Source organism: Protopterus annectens, chromosome 2.part2, assembly GCF_019279795.1.
Source record: "Protopterus annectens isolate FY-2018-M chromosome 2.part2, PAN1.0, whole genome shotgun sequence".
NCBI lineage: Eukaryota > Metazoa > Chordata > Ceratodontiformes > Protopteridae > Protopterus > Protopterus annectens.
This window is the reverse complement of record NC_056730.1, coordinates 893,729,408-893,743,485: the sequence shown is the minus strand read 5'-3', so window position 1 is coordinate 893,743,485 and position 14,078 is coordinate 893,729,408. Positions and strand designations below refer to the sequence as shown.

At 38.2% G+C, this 14,078-nt stretch overlaps 1 long non-coding RNA gene across 1 annotated transcript; it reads right to left on the bottom strand.

The window, feature by feature from the left end:
• Positions 1-404: 404 nt before the first annotated feature.
• LOC122796050 lies at positions 405-10,989 on the bottom strand. The gene is made up of 3 exons (XR_006363906.1): positions 10,977-10,989; positions 5,330-5,335; positions 405-490 (listed from the first exon to the last, which is right to left on the bottom strand). It is a non-coding gene; the product is annotated as an uncharacterized LOC122796050 (long non-coding RNA).
• Between the last annotated feature and the right edge of the window lie 3,089 nt (positions 10,990-14,078).

Sequence of the window (14,078 nt, the reverse complement as noted above, 5' to 3'; positions counted from 1 at the left end):
GATCCCCTTGGAATGACATCAAAAACTAAGCCAATTATTGAAATCAATCGTTTTGTGTTTATACAGTGGCATCATTCTAGGGGAGAGTAGTACGCTGCTCAAGGCATGGGACATACCTGCCTGGGACACATACTCATAGAGCTCGACCATGTCTCTCTTCATAATGTCACAACATGTTTCTTTGTTAGTAAGAATAAATGCTCTACCTCATGTCCTTTTGCACCCAAAGAAGTTATTAAATTGTGTCACATTTCATACCTGTCCATTTCTCTCTTTACTTTGAATCCTTACCATGTACATCCGTTTTTCATTTTCTTCTGCCTTCTTTTCTGCTACTCCACTTTTGCCTTCTTTTACTTATACTCTGCATATGTCTTCTTTATCATCTCACCACTATTCTTTAGGATTGTCTCTGCATACTACTTTTGTATTTTCTCCATAATGTCCCCCCAGGAAACATCTGCTTCATTTTCTGACTCACTCTGCACCACTATTTGTCTAAGTACATAGGCGCAGGAACCATAGGGTGAGGGGGAGGGAGCGACCCCCCCCAATTTTACAGCTGTAACGACATGGAGGACGCACGCATGCATTGAATTTAAACACAAAAGTGCGCCTGATCACATCATTACTGCCAGACTCAACACTAAGGCTCCATTTACTGAAGCTGCTCCGGTGTGTTAACACTCAACACCCACAGCAAGGCTGCTCTGTTTACTTAAGGCAACGCCCACGGTAAGCTTAAGGCTCTGTTTACCTCATTTATTTGCTGAAGAGCTCCATTGTTTACTTTATGTGATTAGCTGGTGCTCTGTTTTTTACTTTAGGTGATTAGCTGGTGCTCTCTTGTTTAATTTAGGTGATTAGCTGGTGCTCCGTTTTACTTTAGGTGATTAGCTGGTGCACTGTTTTACTTTAGGTGAAAATGCATGTTGATGCAAAAATTTTAATCTATTAACTTAAGTAAAATAGAGAAGTATTTAAAAATGTCCCTTATTCTGAGCCTTTGTTACTCGTTATATTTAGCTTTGCCCAGAAATCTCAAGTAGAGAAGTTAAGGTATCCACAACTGTACTTTTTTTGAAATACTTGACTTGCTTAATAGAGTGCAAAAATATGTTTGTATCTTTCAATTGATCTTTCTCACAGAAAAAGCACCTGATATAGTTATGGAGTAAACAACTTGCTTTCCAAAAAAATAACTTGATTTATAATGTTTCGTATTGATTTTAAATAAGATATTGAGTATGGTTGATACAGGTAGTTTGTGAGATTGCTTGAGAACATATAAAACAGGCAAGGACAACTGACCACTTATGCTATGTCTGTTGAGTCTTAATTAGCTCTAGCGCTCTAACGCTGCTGCTATTTATGTTGATGAGACTGCATATAATTTAGCAGCACCGTGTTATAGTACTGATTATTCATGTCTGTATCGTTTATGGAATGCTTGGCCTACACTGTATGTTTGCTTCCTACTTCTGACTTCTGTTATGCTTTGATAAAGCTCGGGTTAGTTCATCTAGTGTGATAAAAAACATAAAGAGCTATGTAATTGTGAGATGAAGGTAGATGTTGACCTTGAAACTTGAAAGCTAAAGCTTTTTACAGTGAGACGGCATTACTTGAAAGCTAAAGCTTTATACAGGATGAAGGTAGATGTCGGCCATGAAACTTGAAAGCTAAAGCTTTAGTGTGTGTGTGAGAAGGCATTACTGGAAAGTGTGTGTGTGTGTGTGTGTGTGTGTGTGTGTGTGTGTGTGTGTGTGTGTGTGTGTGTGTGTGTGTGTGTGTGTGTGAAATACCCCAATTACTTATGACTGGTGGTTAGGATTGCCTAGGCTCTAACCCTGAGCCTTATGTAAAACAGCCGGCATTCTTTGCCCACACCACCACAAAGTCCATAGCTCTCAGCTGTCTAGATTTTCACATACATTGGTCTGTTCCTCTTAAATATTGCAGTTTTATGGCAAATCAGTGATAATGGAATTCACTAAATAAAGTTAGCCCTTTAAGTTTTAGTCTTTCTATCTTTTTTTGGAAACACATTGGTAACAAAAAACACTATTTCAGCAACTTTCTAAGATTATACAAGCAATATTTAAAATGTGTCCCTGGTTTTAGGCCTTTGCGCCCCCCACCCCACACCACCCCCCAAATAAATTTTGGCTTTTTCCAGATTTCTTTTGCTGTGAAATTGAGAGATTTAGTTGTGTCAAGTGGGTGATGCCACGGTAGTGTTGTGTCACAATAAGAGGTTCCCTGGTTTGATTTTTGGCTAGGCTGCTGTCTGTGCAGAGTCTGTATGTCCTCCCTGTGTTTGTGTGGGTTTCCTCCCATGTTACAAAGACATGCATCTGGAGCATTTCTCCCTGGGCCTCGGCTGAAAATTGTCTTTGTTCCAAATCAGACTTTCCTGGTAAACAAATGTTAAATAAAAAATGTTCAAGGCGTTGAGAGCTTCAAGGGAAGATAAGTTTAGTGCTGCTTGTTCCAAGTCTGTTTGCATTGTTAGTAGCACAACAAGTAATAGCCTTACTTTTGATGCAGAAGGCTATGGGTTCTACTCCCAGAGTATGTAGATGGATTGCTGATACTGTACTGTGTTGTACTTTAAAGGGAGTGGATGCTGCAGTCCTGTGAATGCCCTCTTTTGGAGGAGTTATCTAGTAACTATGAACCTGTCATCAGTTTGCCATCTATTCCCTATTGCAATATTACCAGCTTATCATTTTTGTAATGTAACATAGGCAATTTATTCTTCAAGGTGAACAGCCACTTTATTTGTAGATGAAACAATTAAATATAAAGTTGTTTCTTAGCAGCAACCTGTTCATTAGTTAGAAATCCCTTTAATGTGGAATTATTTAGATGACTTACTTCTGTAGAGATTTTGTATATTTGCTGATATTGGTGGATTGTAATGACAGACGTTTGAGTGGCCTTTTATGGTTGAAATTTTCTGAAATAGGTAGTTTTGTCATTATTGATTCATACATTTGGTTTCATTGCTTACTAGAAGATTGTCCAAAACTACACATTTAAAACACATTCTAACAACTGGTGCTGTATTATACAAGGAATATAATTTAATACAATCAGGAAGGTGAATCAAAGAATGGATACATGTATGCATAGCCCTAAAAATGTGTTTGAAAACAGCCAGAGGAAAGTGTGAAAGGCCCAAAATCCTGGGCAAATTTTAAGCATTGCCCTTGTTACCAAAGCAATGGATGAAGGTATAATAATTCACACCACATTACCTTCATCTGACCAAGCCTTTTGACACAATCCCCTACTCAGGTGGACTACAAAAGATGAATCATGTAGGAGCAAACACTTGCATCACTAGCTGGATTGCCAACTTGCTCGCAGGATGTAGGAGATCAAAATAGGGGAAGAGACCAGTCACCAATGGGTTCAGTGCTGAGACTTTTTCTGTTTGGTATATACATCTCAAAAGTAAAAGGAAGTGAGATGACTGCAAGCTAGAAGCAGTTATTGAATCCCCAAATGGCTTAGCCATCATACAGGAAGGTTTGTCCCAAATAATAACTGGTGTCAAAATCATAACAATGCCCTCTGAGAACTGACCCAACTGTTTGGCATTTGGGAACTTGTGTGTACAGTGGCCTAACGTTTGACCAACATGTGCCCAGAGTTATAAGAAAGCCTTTCTATATTACACAGCTTATAAACAAATTGTGACTAGATCTAGAGATGTTGTTGTCCCCCTTTACAAAGCTCTCATTAGGGCAATCATTTTGTATAATGCCCACTTTTTCATGTATCTGTCCATCCCCATGAAACTGTTGGAATACCTGCATAGATACCTTACTAAAAGGATACAAGTCTTAAACAGTAGGCCTTGCTGGACCACTTCAAAAGATTTATTACTTTACTCAGTATCCTACAGAGTGCTTAGAGGTGACATGTTTGGCATACAAGGCATCCTCCGACCTAATACAGATGGACCTTCTGAACATCAGCAAGTCAAATGGCATCAGAAGTACTCAGTCCAGTTATCTAAATTGAATGTTGTGGAGAGATGGATATATATCACAGATGCTACCACTGTTCCAGAACAGACTATCTGTAAAAATAAAACAAAGCTCATCCGTCCAAATTCAAATGCAATTTGGATCTAAGGATGGGTAATAGACAATGTACTCCAGGACTGCCCCTCATGCCACTAATGGATAGAAGCAGTTCCTAAATGCTGCATCCCTTACATGGGTCTCCTCAAATTATCTATGGTATAATCACAGTTATTCTGTCTAGGGCTAATATACAATTATCAGCCATGGGATAGGAAAGACCAATCAGAAAATGTTAATTCAAGCCCCAAAAGGGAATTGGCTAAGCTTTAAATGTCCTCCAAGTGAAGTTAGTGAACCTATGTTGTGGTATTAAATAGCTATAAAAAATTGCCCTTTTTAGATCAATAAGTGCCCCTCTCACCTTGGATTCCTATTAGAAAGACAAAAATGCATTTTGTCGAATGCGTTTTCGTCGACACATAAAGAGCAAACAGGGAAAACAGCAAAGTGGCTGTTCAGTGAATTCTTTCCCTGGGAAAGAAGTTGCTTGACCACTTCATTGCTTTGCCATGTTCTGCACTGTAGTGTGATCCCTTGTCCGGTATAGCTCCCGAGGGTAAATGTGCAAGAGTTACTGACCTTAGGGTCAGGGTGTGGGTTAAGGTAAGTGCACCTTTTTTGTTTTTTGCATTAGATGTACGGTTGAGTTAAGTGGATATGTGTTTTAAGCTGTTTCTTTTGTTTTGGGGGGGTAGAATTAGGGTTAAGGTAAGTGTGCATGTGTTTGGAACTGTTTACATGAATGTGCAACAGTTACTGACCTTAGGGTTAGGGTACGGGTTATGGTAAGTGCATATGTATTAAAATGTTTACTTTTTTTTTTCATTAGATGTATGGTTGGGTTACGTGCAAATGTGTTTTCAGCTGTTCTTTGTATTTTTGGGGGGTGCAATTAGGGTTAAGGTGTGTGTGTGTATGTGTTTGGAAGTGTTTACTGATTTTTTTTTTTTTTTTTTGGTTGGAACAGCGATTTCGTTCCCTAGGAAAGAAATCACTGTTCTGTGGTGTCGACATTTTCAGCTTTCGCTGAAAAAGGGTAGATGAAACATCATTCGCTGTTTTAAGCGTTCGATGTTTCAATATAAACCCATAACCTTCTGCCACCTATGTCTAAGTAAATCATCCTGCAACCCTCCTGACTGGAGGGCTGTAATTATACATTCATCATTTGCTGAAGTCATCTCCGTCAAACAGGTTTGTTTGAAACATTTTCTCCTAGTCCTGTACACTTTCTTCTTTTTCGATATTTAGTTTCTCCTTCATTTCTTTCAGTACTCTATCATCTCCTTCTCTCTCTCCATCTGCCTCCCTGTTTCAACAGGCCACCTCTGAACCTGGAACAGAAACATGAGGTCCTCTTCAAAAATGGGTCCCACTCACAACAATGACAATCAGGGGAATTTCCCGATGGCCTGGCCAAATTTCCCCTAATAGTATAAATACCACCTTTGGTCTCCCCTTGAAAAGAGGCTACTAGCCTGGAGAGACTAACCTGGTCATCAAAGGATAAATAAAATAAAAGTAAATAAAAATTTTTCATTTAGTCTCTTCCAACATATACTTAACTGCCATAAAAAATCCTTTTTAATCCATACTTCTAAATATTTCATTATATGATGTCCCTATAAAAATGGATATTGCTGGACTGATTCATGCATGCCTGCACAGTTTACAGCAGTACCTTTGTTTTGTCTTCATTAATTTTATATCCCAAAAAAACATGAAACTGTCTCAAGATACCCCACAACACTGAGATGTCATTTTCTGGTTTATCACGTACAAAATACTGCTGTTTGCAAATAAAGCCAACTTTTCTTGATTACTATACCAGTAATATCCTTGAGTTTCTGAGTCCCTTGTTTTCTTTGCCAATGGTTCAAAATATAAAGCAAATAACAAAGAGGAAAGAGGACACCCCTGCATGGCTGCCCAGTTCAGACACAACTTGTCAGAAAGGAGCCCTCCTACTTTAATATTTGCCTCTGATTCCTCATACATCCTCCTAAACTAAATAACCCTGTTATTTTATCAGGGAATGTAGATGCTTCCATTGCCTTCCTCATAAAATCCCATCTTACTGTGTGGGATACTCTCACTTCATCAAGACCCACTAACAGCAGTATCTTCTTACTTTCTACATCCCTCGTGGTCGTCATTGTTCTTTTAATGTTGGCAAATGTTTGCACCCTTCCACAAAACAATATTGATCCATTTCTATTAATGTTGACAATTTCTTTGCCATTATTTAGCTATTATAGACATAAACACTTTATAGTCATTGTTTAAAATGAAATGGGCCTATATGAAGTTGTGTCTGATGTGTCTTTACCTTCTTTACAGCTGCTGCAGCTTTCTTCCAGGATGTTGGTGTTTTCTCTGTTTTAAAAAATACTGTTAAACAAAACCTTCCAGATCCTTATCACTTTCTCTTCTCCTAGCTTCCAAACTTCCACACAAATGCAGTCTGTTCCTGGAGACTTTCCTGCAGCTTGATTGTATGTCACCATTTTTCTCAAAGCTCTTATTGTAAGTGGTAATTGTTGAGCCTCATCTACCTCTAACATTGGCATGTTTAAGTTTTCCATAAATATTTCCACTTGTACTACTTGATTTCCACATTTTTCTGTTTTGTACAAATTTTCTTAAAATTTCCAAAATATCTCTAATACCTCTCTACAGTATCTCTGGTTATTTTTCTTGTCATAGGCTCTTTAAGTTTGGCAACAGCCGTTTCTACTTCTGTTGCCTATGCTGTTGTGCTAAAAGTTTTTGTGCTCTGGAGTTATTATCAAAAGCAGTTATTTAATAGCAATCTTTCTAAACTCATGCATGTTATCTAGATGCTCACTTATTTTCTGTTTAGCCATCTGCAGTTGAGCCTCTTGTTCCCTGAGATTCCCCCTTTTCTGCAATATTTTTACCTGTGTCAGCCTCTCTAAGTAATTCCTGTTACCTCATAACCATCTTTCTTTTTCTTTTATTTCTACCTTATTTTTAAACTCCAGTTTCATTTATCCCACTCACTAGCTATAACTTATGAAGAAATTTCTATCTTCTCTAATAATTCTCAAATAATTTCCACTACCCATTACTTAAATGAATTTATTTTTAATAGGTAGATGGAGCAGCTCCAGTGTCTCAATTTTACTTCAGTGCCCTGCATTTTTATCTTAGCTGTTACATGATCTGAAATAGTTATTAGATGTGTGTCAAAGCTTCCAATTTAATGCACATGTTCCAGTAAACTGTAATTTCTGTCAAGTCTATCCCAGTTATTGTTCCTTGGGGAATAATATATAAAGTCTCACCGAACTCCTATTACCAAATTCACATCTTCTCTACCAAATATTTTCATAAATTTCTACAGAAATCTGTCCTCTTTTGTTACATTTTCCCTTCCAGGTCTCCCAAATACATCCTCACTATTACAAATCAAATTCCAGTCCCCCACCTATAAGTAGTATTCCCTGCTGAAAGCTGATTATTTCTCCCAAAATTTTCTTAAGCTCCATAATAGCAGGTTTAGCTAAAATATAAATACATGCCAGCATTTTCCTCCCCCCCTTGCCAGTAGCCCCTTGCTACCACAAATTTACCATTATTATATTTTTTTCCTCTTCTATCACTGTTGGAGCTCTTGTGACAATTAATATAAGTACTCCCCTTTTCCTTTGTCCATTATATGCTGTTGAATATCCCTCATGAAATCCTTTCTATATGAAATTCACATTTTCACTTCTTTCTAAATGTGTCTGCTGTGACATTGCTATTTGCACTCTGCATTTCTTAATATAATTCATTACTGTTTCCTTTTTGTCTTTACTTGTGAGGCCATTCATATTCCAAACTAATATGGACAATGTAACCATTATGATAAAGAAGTTGTTATTCCCACCTGTGTGTATAAATATATATATATATATATATATATATATATATATATATATATATATATATATATATGACAGCTTTTTATATGTCCATTTCCAGCTTTTGTGTTACATGCACCCCCTAATGTTTGGCAGGTTGATCTTTTATACAGTTGTTTTTTGTCATCTCCATTTGAACCAATGTCACATTTTACAAGACTTTTTGTTTAAATGAAAACTGTCAAACATTAAGCTAACCCCCCCAGAATACCCCATAACCTTTTAACTTAAAACAAATTCACAAACCCCCCATGTACATCTTCAAAATTATGTTTAACCCTCTGGATAGGAACAGTTGTCCCAAATTGATGCCTGCACACACATAGACATTACCTAACCTAAAATTAAGGTTATCCATCCTGAGACACATGTTGCTGCCTTTGCTCCTACTTACACTAATTGCTGTCTGCTCTAGTCTTTCTATTTATTTCCCTCCCAGATGTGAAAAATAGATTGCATGCTTTCAGAATACAATAACTTTTAGAGAAAGACAAAAACACAGGTACCAGATGAACAGCTCAGTCTTCACCTCAGAGCCAGTAGTATGTATAAAAAGTCGAACTGCCACAGTAGAAGGAAAATTCTTTATTGCAAGGACAAATTGAGCCCTTTCACGACCTTCCAGGTCGCTTCATCAGACTTAATAAAACATCCCATGCCTTCTTTGATATATATTTCCCTTACTTTCCCATACTTTCTGTGAACATCAGGACCAGAACATGGCAGAAGGGTATGAAACTGAATTACAATCCAAATGGGAATACCAACACTCACAATGGAATGGAATGTTTAGTAGACTCCTTAGCATGGAGGTAAACCCACTGGTTGAGAGACCAGTTTTTTCTGATGAATATTCTGTTGATGTGGATGATGGGGCACAAATGCACTTCAAAGACAAATTTATAGCCTTTGAAAACAAGTTATATAAGTATACAAGGCTCCAATGGCAGAAATTCAATTTGGAAGCCTGCTTAAGATATAAAATTGTTCCCAGAGGTTGAGAGTTCTAACTATGCCAACTTATGGTGATGCTTTCCCTGACCTCCTGAAGAAATGGCAGCAGCTTAATTTGCAGTTAAGCTATGACTACATGAACTTATTTTTTACCTGAAGAAAGGGAACTTGCAAATGAACTGAAGGTTCTGCAGATCGATCTGTGCACTAATTTTACAAATAGCATTATTGGTGACAAGTTAGATACTCTCTTTGAAAGCATATCCAGCTATGAGAAAAGATTACAGAATACAAAGCTGAAAAAGCTTCAAAGGGATATGAATGATTTTCAATCCGATGCTGTTTTTTTCATGTCCCAAACCTTTTACTACCACAGCAGACCAGCCTGTAAACCCAGCCCCTTTTGTGATAGACAACACACAACCATCAACGAGAAGCCAAATAACTGAAGAGGGAGTGGCTACAGCCACTAACACTGAGGAAACACAGAGTTTACCAGTAACTCCTGCTGAGCAGCAGTCAACAGTAAAACCAAAGGATATAAATACAAGAAGTAGCAAGAAGAATATAACAGAAACCTATCTAATGAGAATCCCCCTTTTTCCATGCAACAGAAGGGAACATCAGGAACTCAAATGATACCTTTCACACTAATTAATGCTCTACCGATAAAAAGCAGATGAAGGAGCAGAGGAAGGAAGGGCCGAGTCAGGCAGATACCAAACACAGAAGCAACAAAGAGCACAATGGTAAGCCGCAGCAAGAACACAAAAGTCTGGTAATAAATCTTTCATCTTTAACACAAACTGATGCACATATCACTTTTGAATAAAGGGCTGTCCTTTACTCCAGCCCAGAGAACTGTGTTAGTTGACATTCTTAAAGAACTTAAGTTATTTGGTCACAACTTAACTTTAAAAACTATGATTAAAGGACAGATGGCTGACAATGTGAATATTTTTAAAAAATCCAGTACCTTTGTACCTAAATTACATCCTATGGTAGAAGCTTATGTGTCAGTATATGAGAAAAAATAAGAGAAGCATTTAATTCATACAGAAGAGCTGTCTTTTATAACTTGAGTAAAGAAGAATCTGATGCTTCATATGACCTGAGGTAAATGCATTCAGTGGAAATTAGACCCGCAGGTAAAGGTGGAGGAATTGTGATTATGGATAGGGAATTTTACATCCAGCAAATGATGAAACTACTGAATGACCATGACAACTATAACTGCATCTCAGTAAATATAGTAAAATGTGTTATAGACACGATTGCTGTTTTGTTGTTTGACTTGCTGACTACAAATTTGATAACAGAGGATTTATTTAGTAACTGCTGTTCAGAACTCCTATATGTTTTGAGAGCTAGCTAGTGTTCTAACTTACAAACTGCTTGTTTTTTTATCTTGTTGTTTTTTAATTGTTGAATATCTGACAGGCACCCTGCTAACTGTTTTGCAGAGGTCATTCAAGTTCTGATTACTTTTGTAAGCATTCCTATGGCATGCTACTGTACTTAGAAGACTTACAGGCTGGACTTTATAATTGCTTTTAAAGAAGGCTAAGTGAACGCAGTTCATGTTACTGTTAGTTCATACTGAATAACATAGCTCTAGAATCATTGTCCTAAAACAACCATACTTTGCTTTGTGCATTATATCCTGTGTGTATTCACTGAAGTATACAGCTGTTATCACTGGACCTAGAGGCTGTATGTTACTGCTGTTAGTCTGTGGTTTTACAGAGCTGATACTGTATGCACTATAATCAATTTTAATTATAATGTATGCAATATAATTAATTTTACTCTCCAGCTCTATTCCTTGCATGCTCTCCACTTCACATTCTTGTAACTTTTGCACTAATTCTGCCTTATTTACCTTTATTTTTCAGTTTGCACGGGTTTCTTTCCTGAGTGACCCCCCCCCCCAACCTGGGATTCACTGCATAAAGCAATTTCTACCTTTGCCACTGAAGCTGGCTATCTTAACTAAGTAAAACCTCTGGAAAGCAAGAACCAGACTCCCTCCAGCTTTTCAATTGTAATAGGTGAACTACAATTTAGTTTTTGTAAACTGTTGAGGCTTAATGGTGTATGCACAACAACAGTGAAGGGATCTAGCCAGTTGCCACTAGTTTGGACTATACTACTTTGAATTAGTCTTACACTCATACAGTGTTCCAGTCCCAAGCATTTACTTTTTAATTTGGTAAAGTAATTTCGCTCCTTCCTTATTGACTACATTTGCTAGTTTACTCCTAGGATCCAATTAAAATTAGCCTGACAATTGGTGTAAAAATAAAAAAAAATAAAACGAATTAAATTACAGTCAAAACCATTGCTTACATACAACCATACAAACCAAACCAAAAGCCCAAGGTAACTCTCAGAGTCAGTGTTAGCCCCGCTCCGCTCGCCCTCGCTGTGCTTGGCTCACTCCTCTCCCCTTCCTGCCCCCAAATTCCACCCACCCCCAGCAGTGCTAAATTTAAACCAGACTTTGCCACTCCCCTCCTGCTAAGCACCAATCAGCACCTCACACATCATTGAGCAACCCTGCCCCCTTAACTCTTTTCCTTCTCTCTCATTCTTCCACACCCTGTTAACACAGTCAGCCATCAAATTTGGCCCGCCCCCTATCAAAATGCAAACAAGCAAAAAAACTCTAATTACCCAAATGCCTATACTGTTTCTATTTTACCATCTCACTGCCTACAAACAAACACTTGACCATAGTATTCACTACCCAAATGGTCAGACACCCACGACTTCACACATAACACCAAACACTTTACCTTCCCCAGCACACTGAATATACCACCCTCTATAAAATACCACCCCTATACAGCCACAAAACATAATCCTAAAGACAAAGACTATATAAAGCTTATAAACAAACTCCTAAAGTTCAGAATATCCTGTCACTATAACCTTATAACATATGGAGACATTCATCCCAACCCTGGCCCACCCATACTCAATAACCTCCACTCCCCTACCGCAACCTCCACAGTCAAGCTACCCATGAATACTCCCACTAGTTCCCTCCTAGCATTTCACCTAAATATTAGAAGTATTAACAATAAGATTCCCAACCTACACGCCCTCCTAGCAACACACTCCCCAGACATTATGTGTCTTACGGAAACCTGGCTAAAACCCAGCACTACTGACAATGATATACTACCTCCAGGATACAATATTCACAGGTTAGACCGTGCTGCAAGAAAAGGAGGTGGGATAGCAGTCCTTTACAAAAATACTCTAACCGTTAATAGAGACACCATTCATCTTCCCCAATTCAATAATGGGGAACTCCTCATAACCAAGCTACAGACTAACCAAAACAAACACTTGAACATTGTCTGTGCATACATTCCACCAGGTAACAACCTAAATACCCTAGAAGCTCTCCAGTACTGGTTATCCACTACCTATCCCCAAGAAACCATAGTTCTTGGTGATTTTAACACCGACTGGCACCCCTCCTCCGACCCCCCCCCCCCCGCTCCTCCAAACCCCCCCCCCCCACACTCATATAAACTTATCTAGGTTTAAACAGACCATAACCTCTCCCACTAGGATAAACATACCAACCAACAAGGAAAGCATCCTAGACTGGATCCTAGTTAATAACCAACCCCAACTGTACACAGCTGGTACTCTCCCTGATGACCTCAGCGACCATTGTCTAACCTATATCATAAAACATAAGGCAGGAATCCCTCACCAGCCCAAATATAAAACATTTAGAAACAGGAAAAACTTTGATGCTGCTATATTCCAAAATGAATTAAAAGCAGTTGACTAGTCAAAACTAAAAAAATCTAACATTAGGGGAGGTCATAGATCACTTTAACACTAAATTCCTAAGTATCCTTCATTCCCATGCTCCAGCACATACAATAAAAACTAGATGAAATACAGCACCATGGTTCACAAAAGATACCAAAGCTAAAATCAAAACTAGAAACAGAGCCTGGGCCAGCTGGAGAACAACCAAAGCCCCACTTGACCATCTAAAATATCGTCAACTCAGGAATGATACAAAAAAATCTATTTTACTGGAAAAAAAAAGCTTCTACCAAAATCTCCTACAAAAACAGCACAACAACCCTCAAAAGTTCTGGGCAGGCTTAAATCAACTACTTTGTCCAGGTCACTCCACCACCCCAACCCGGCTAACTACAGCCATAGTTCCCCAGAGACCATAGCTAGTACCTTTAATAACTTTTTCACTGAAACAATCCAATCCCTAGCAAATCAGCTAACCTCCTCTAACTTAAACCACATGCCTAATCTATCTAGTAATCACCCGGAATTTAGCTTCCCACCAATATCCATTAGTTTTATCAAAACACTTCTAAAAAAAAACTAAAACCTACCACCCACACTGCTGACCTCCTCCCTGCAGAGTACCTACAAATAGCTGCAGATGCCATTGCATATCCCATATCTATCCTCATCAACAGAACCTTATCCAAAAATGCTATCCCCACCCTCTGGAAACTCAGGTTCCCCATTACATATGCAAGTGATGTCAGTCAATTCTATGATATATGTAGGAAAAACTGGAATATATTGTTAGCCACTAAAGAACTTGAAGGCGTCATAGACCCTGGACCTCAATTCTCATTTACAAACAAAAAATCACTTAAAAGGCAGCAGTGTTATAACACCCAAACACATAAGTCCCTGAGCACATCAGATAGGATAGGGTCATATATGTGCAGGAACTGCAGAGCCTGTAAGTACATTTTCTCATGTAGCACTTTTGTACATCCACAGAAAAAGTTTAGAATACATTTAATTTCTATTCAGACTGCAGGACTAGAAATATAGTCTATCTTAGTTTTTGTCAATATTGTAAAGGTTTTTATGTGGGCAAGACTAATAGAATGTTCAAAGAACACATTTTAGAACATATGAGGGACATAGTAAACAAAAAGGAGAGTAGTGCCCTAGCTAAACATGTAGAAGCTGAAGGGATGCACCATGTTTTTACATTTTTAGTTTTAGAAGTTCTGGAAGAAAATATCAGAGGGTGTGACATTAGAAATGGAACAGAAGAGGCTGAGCAAAAATGGATTCT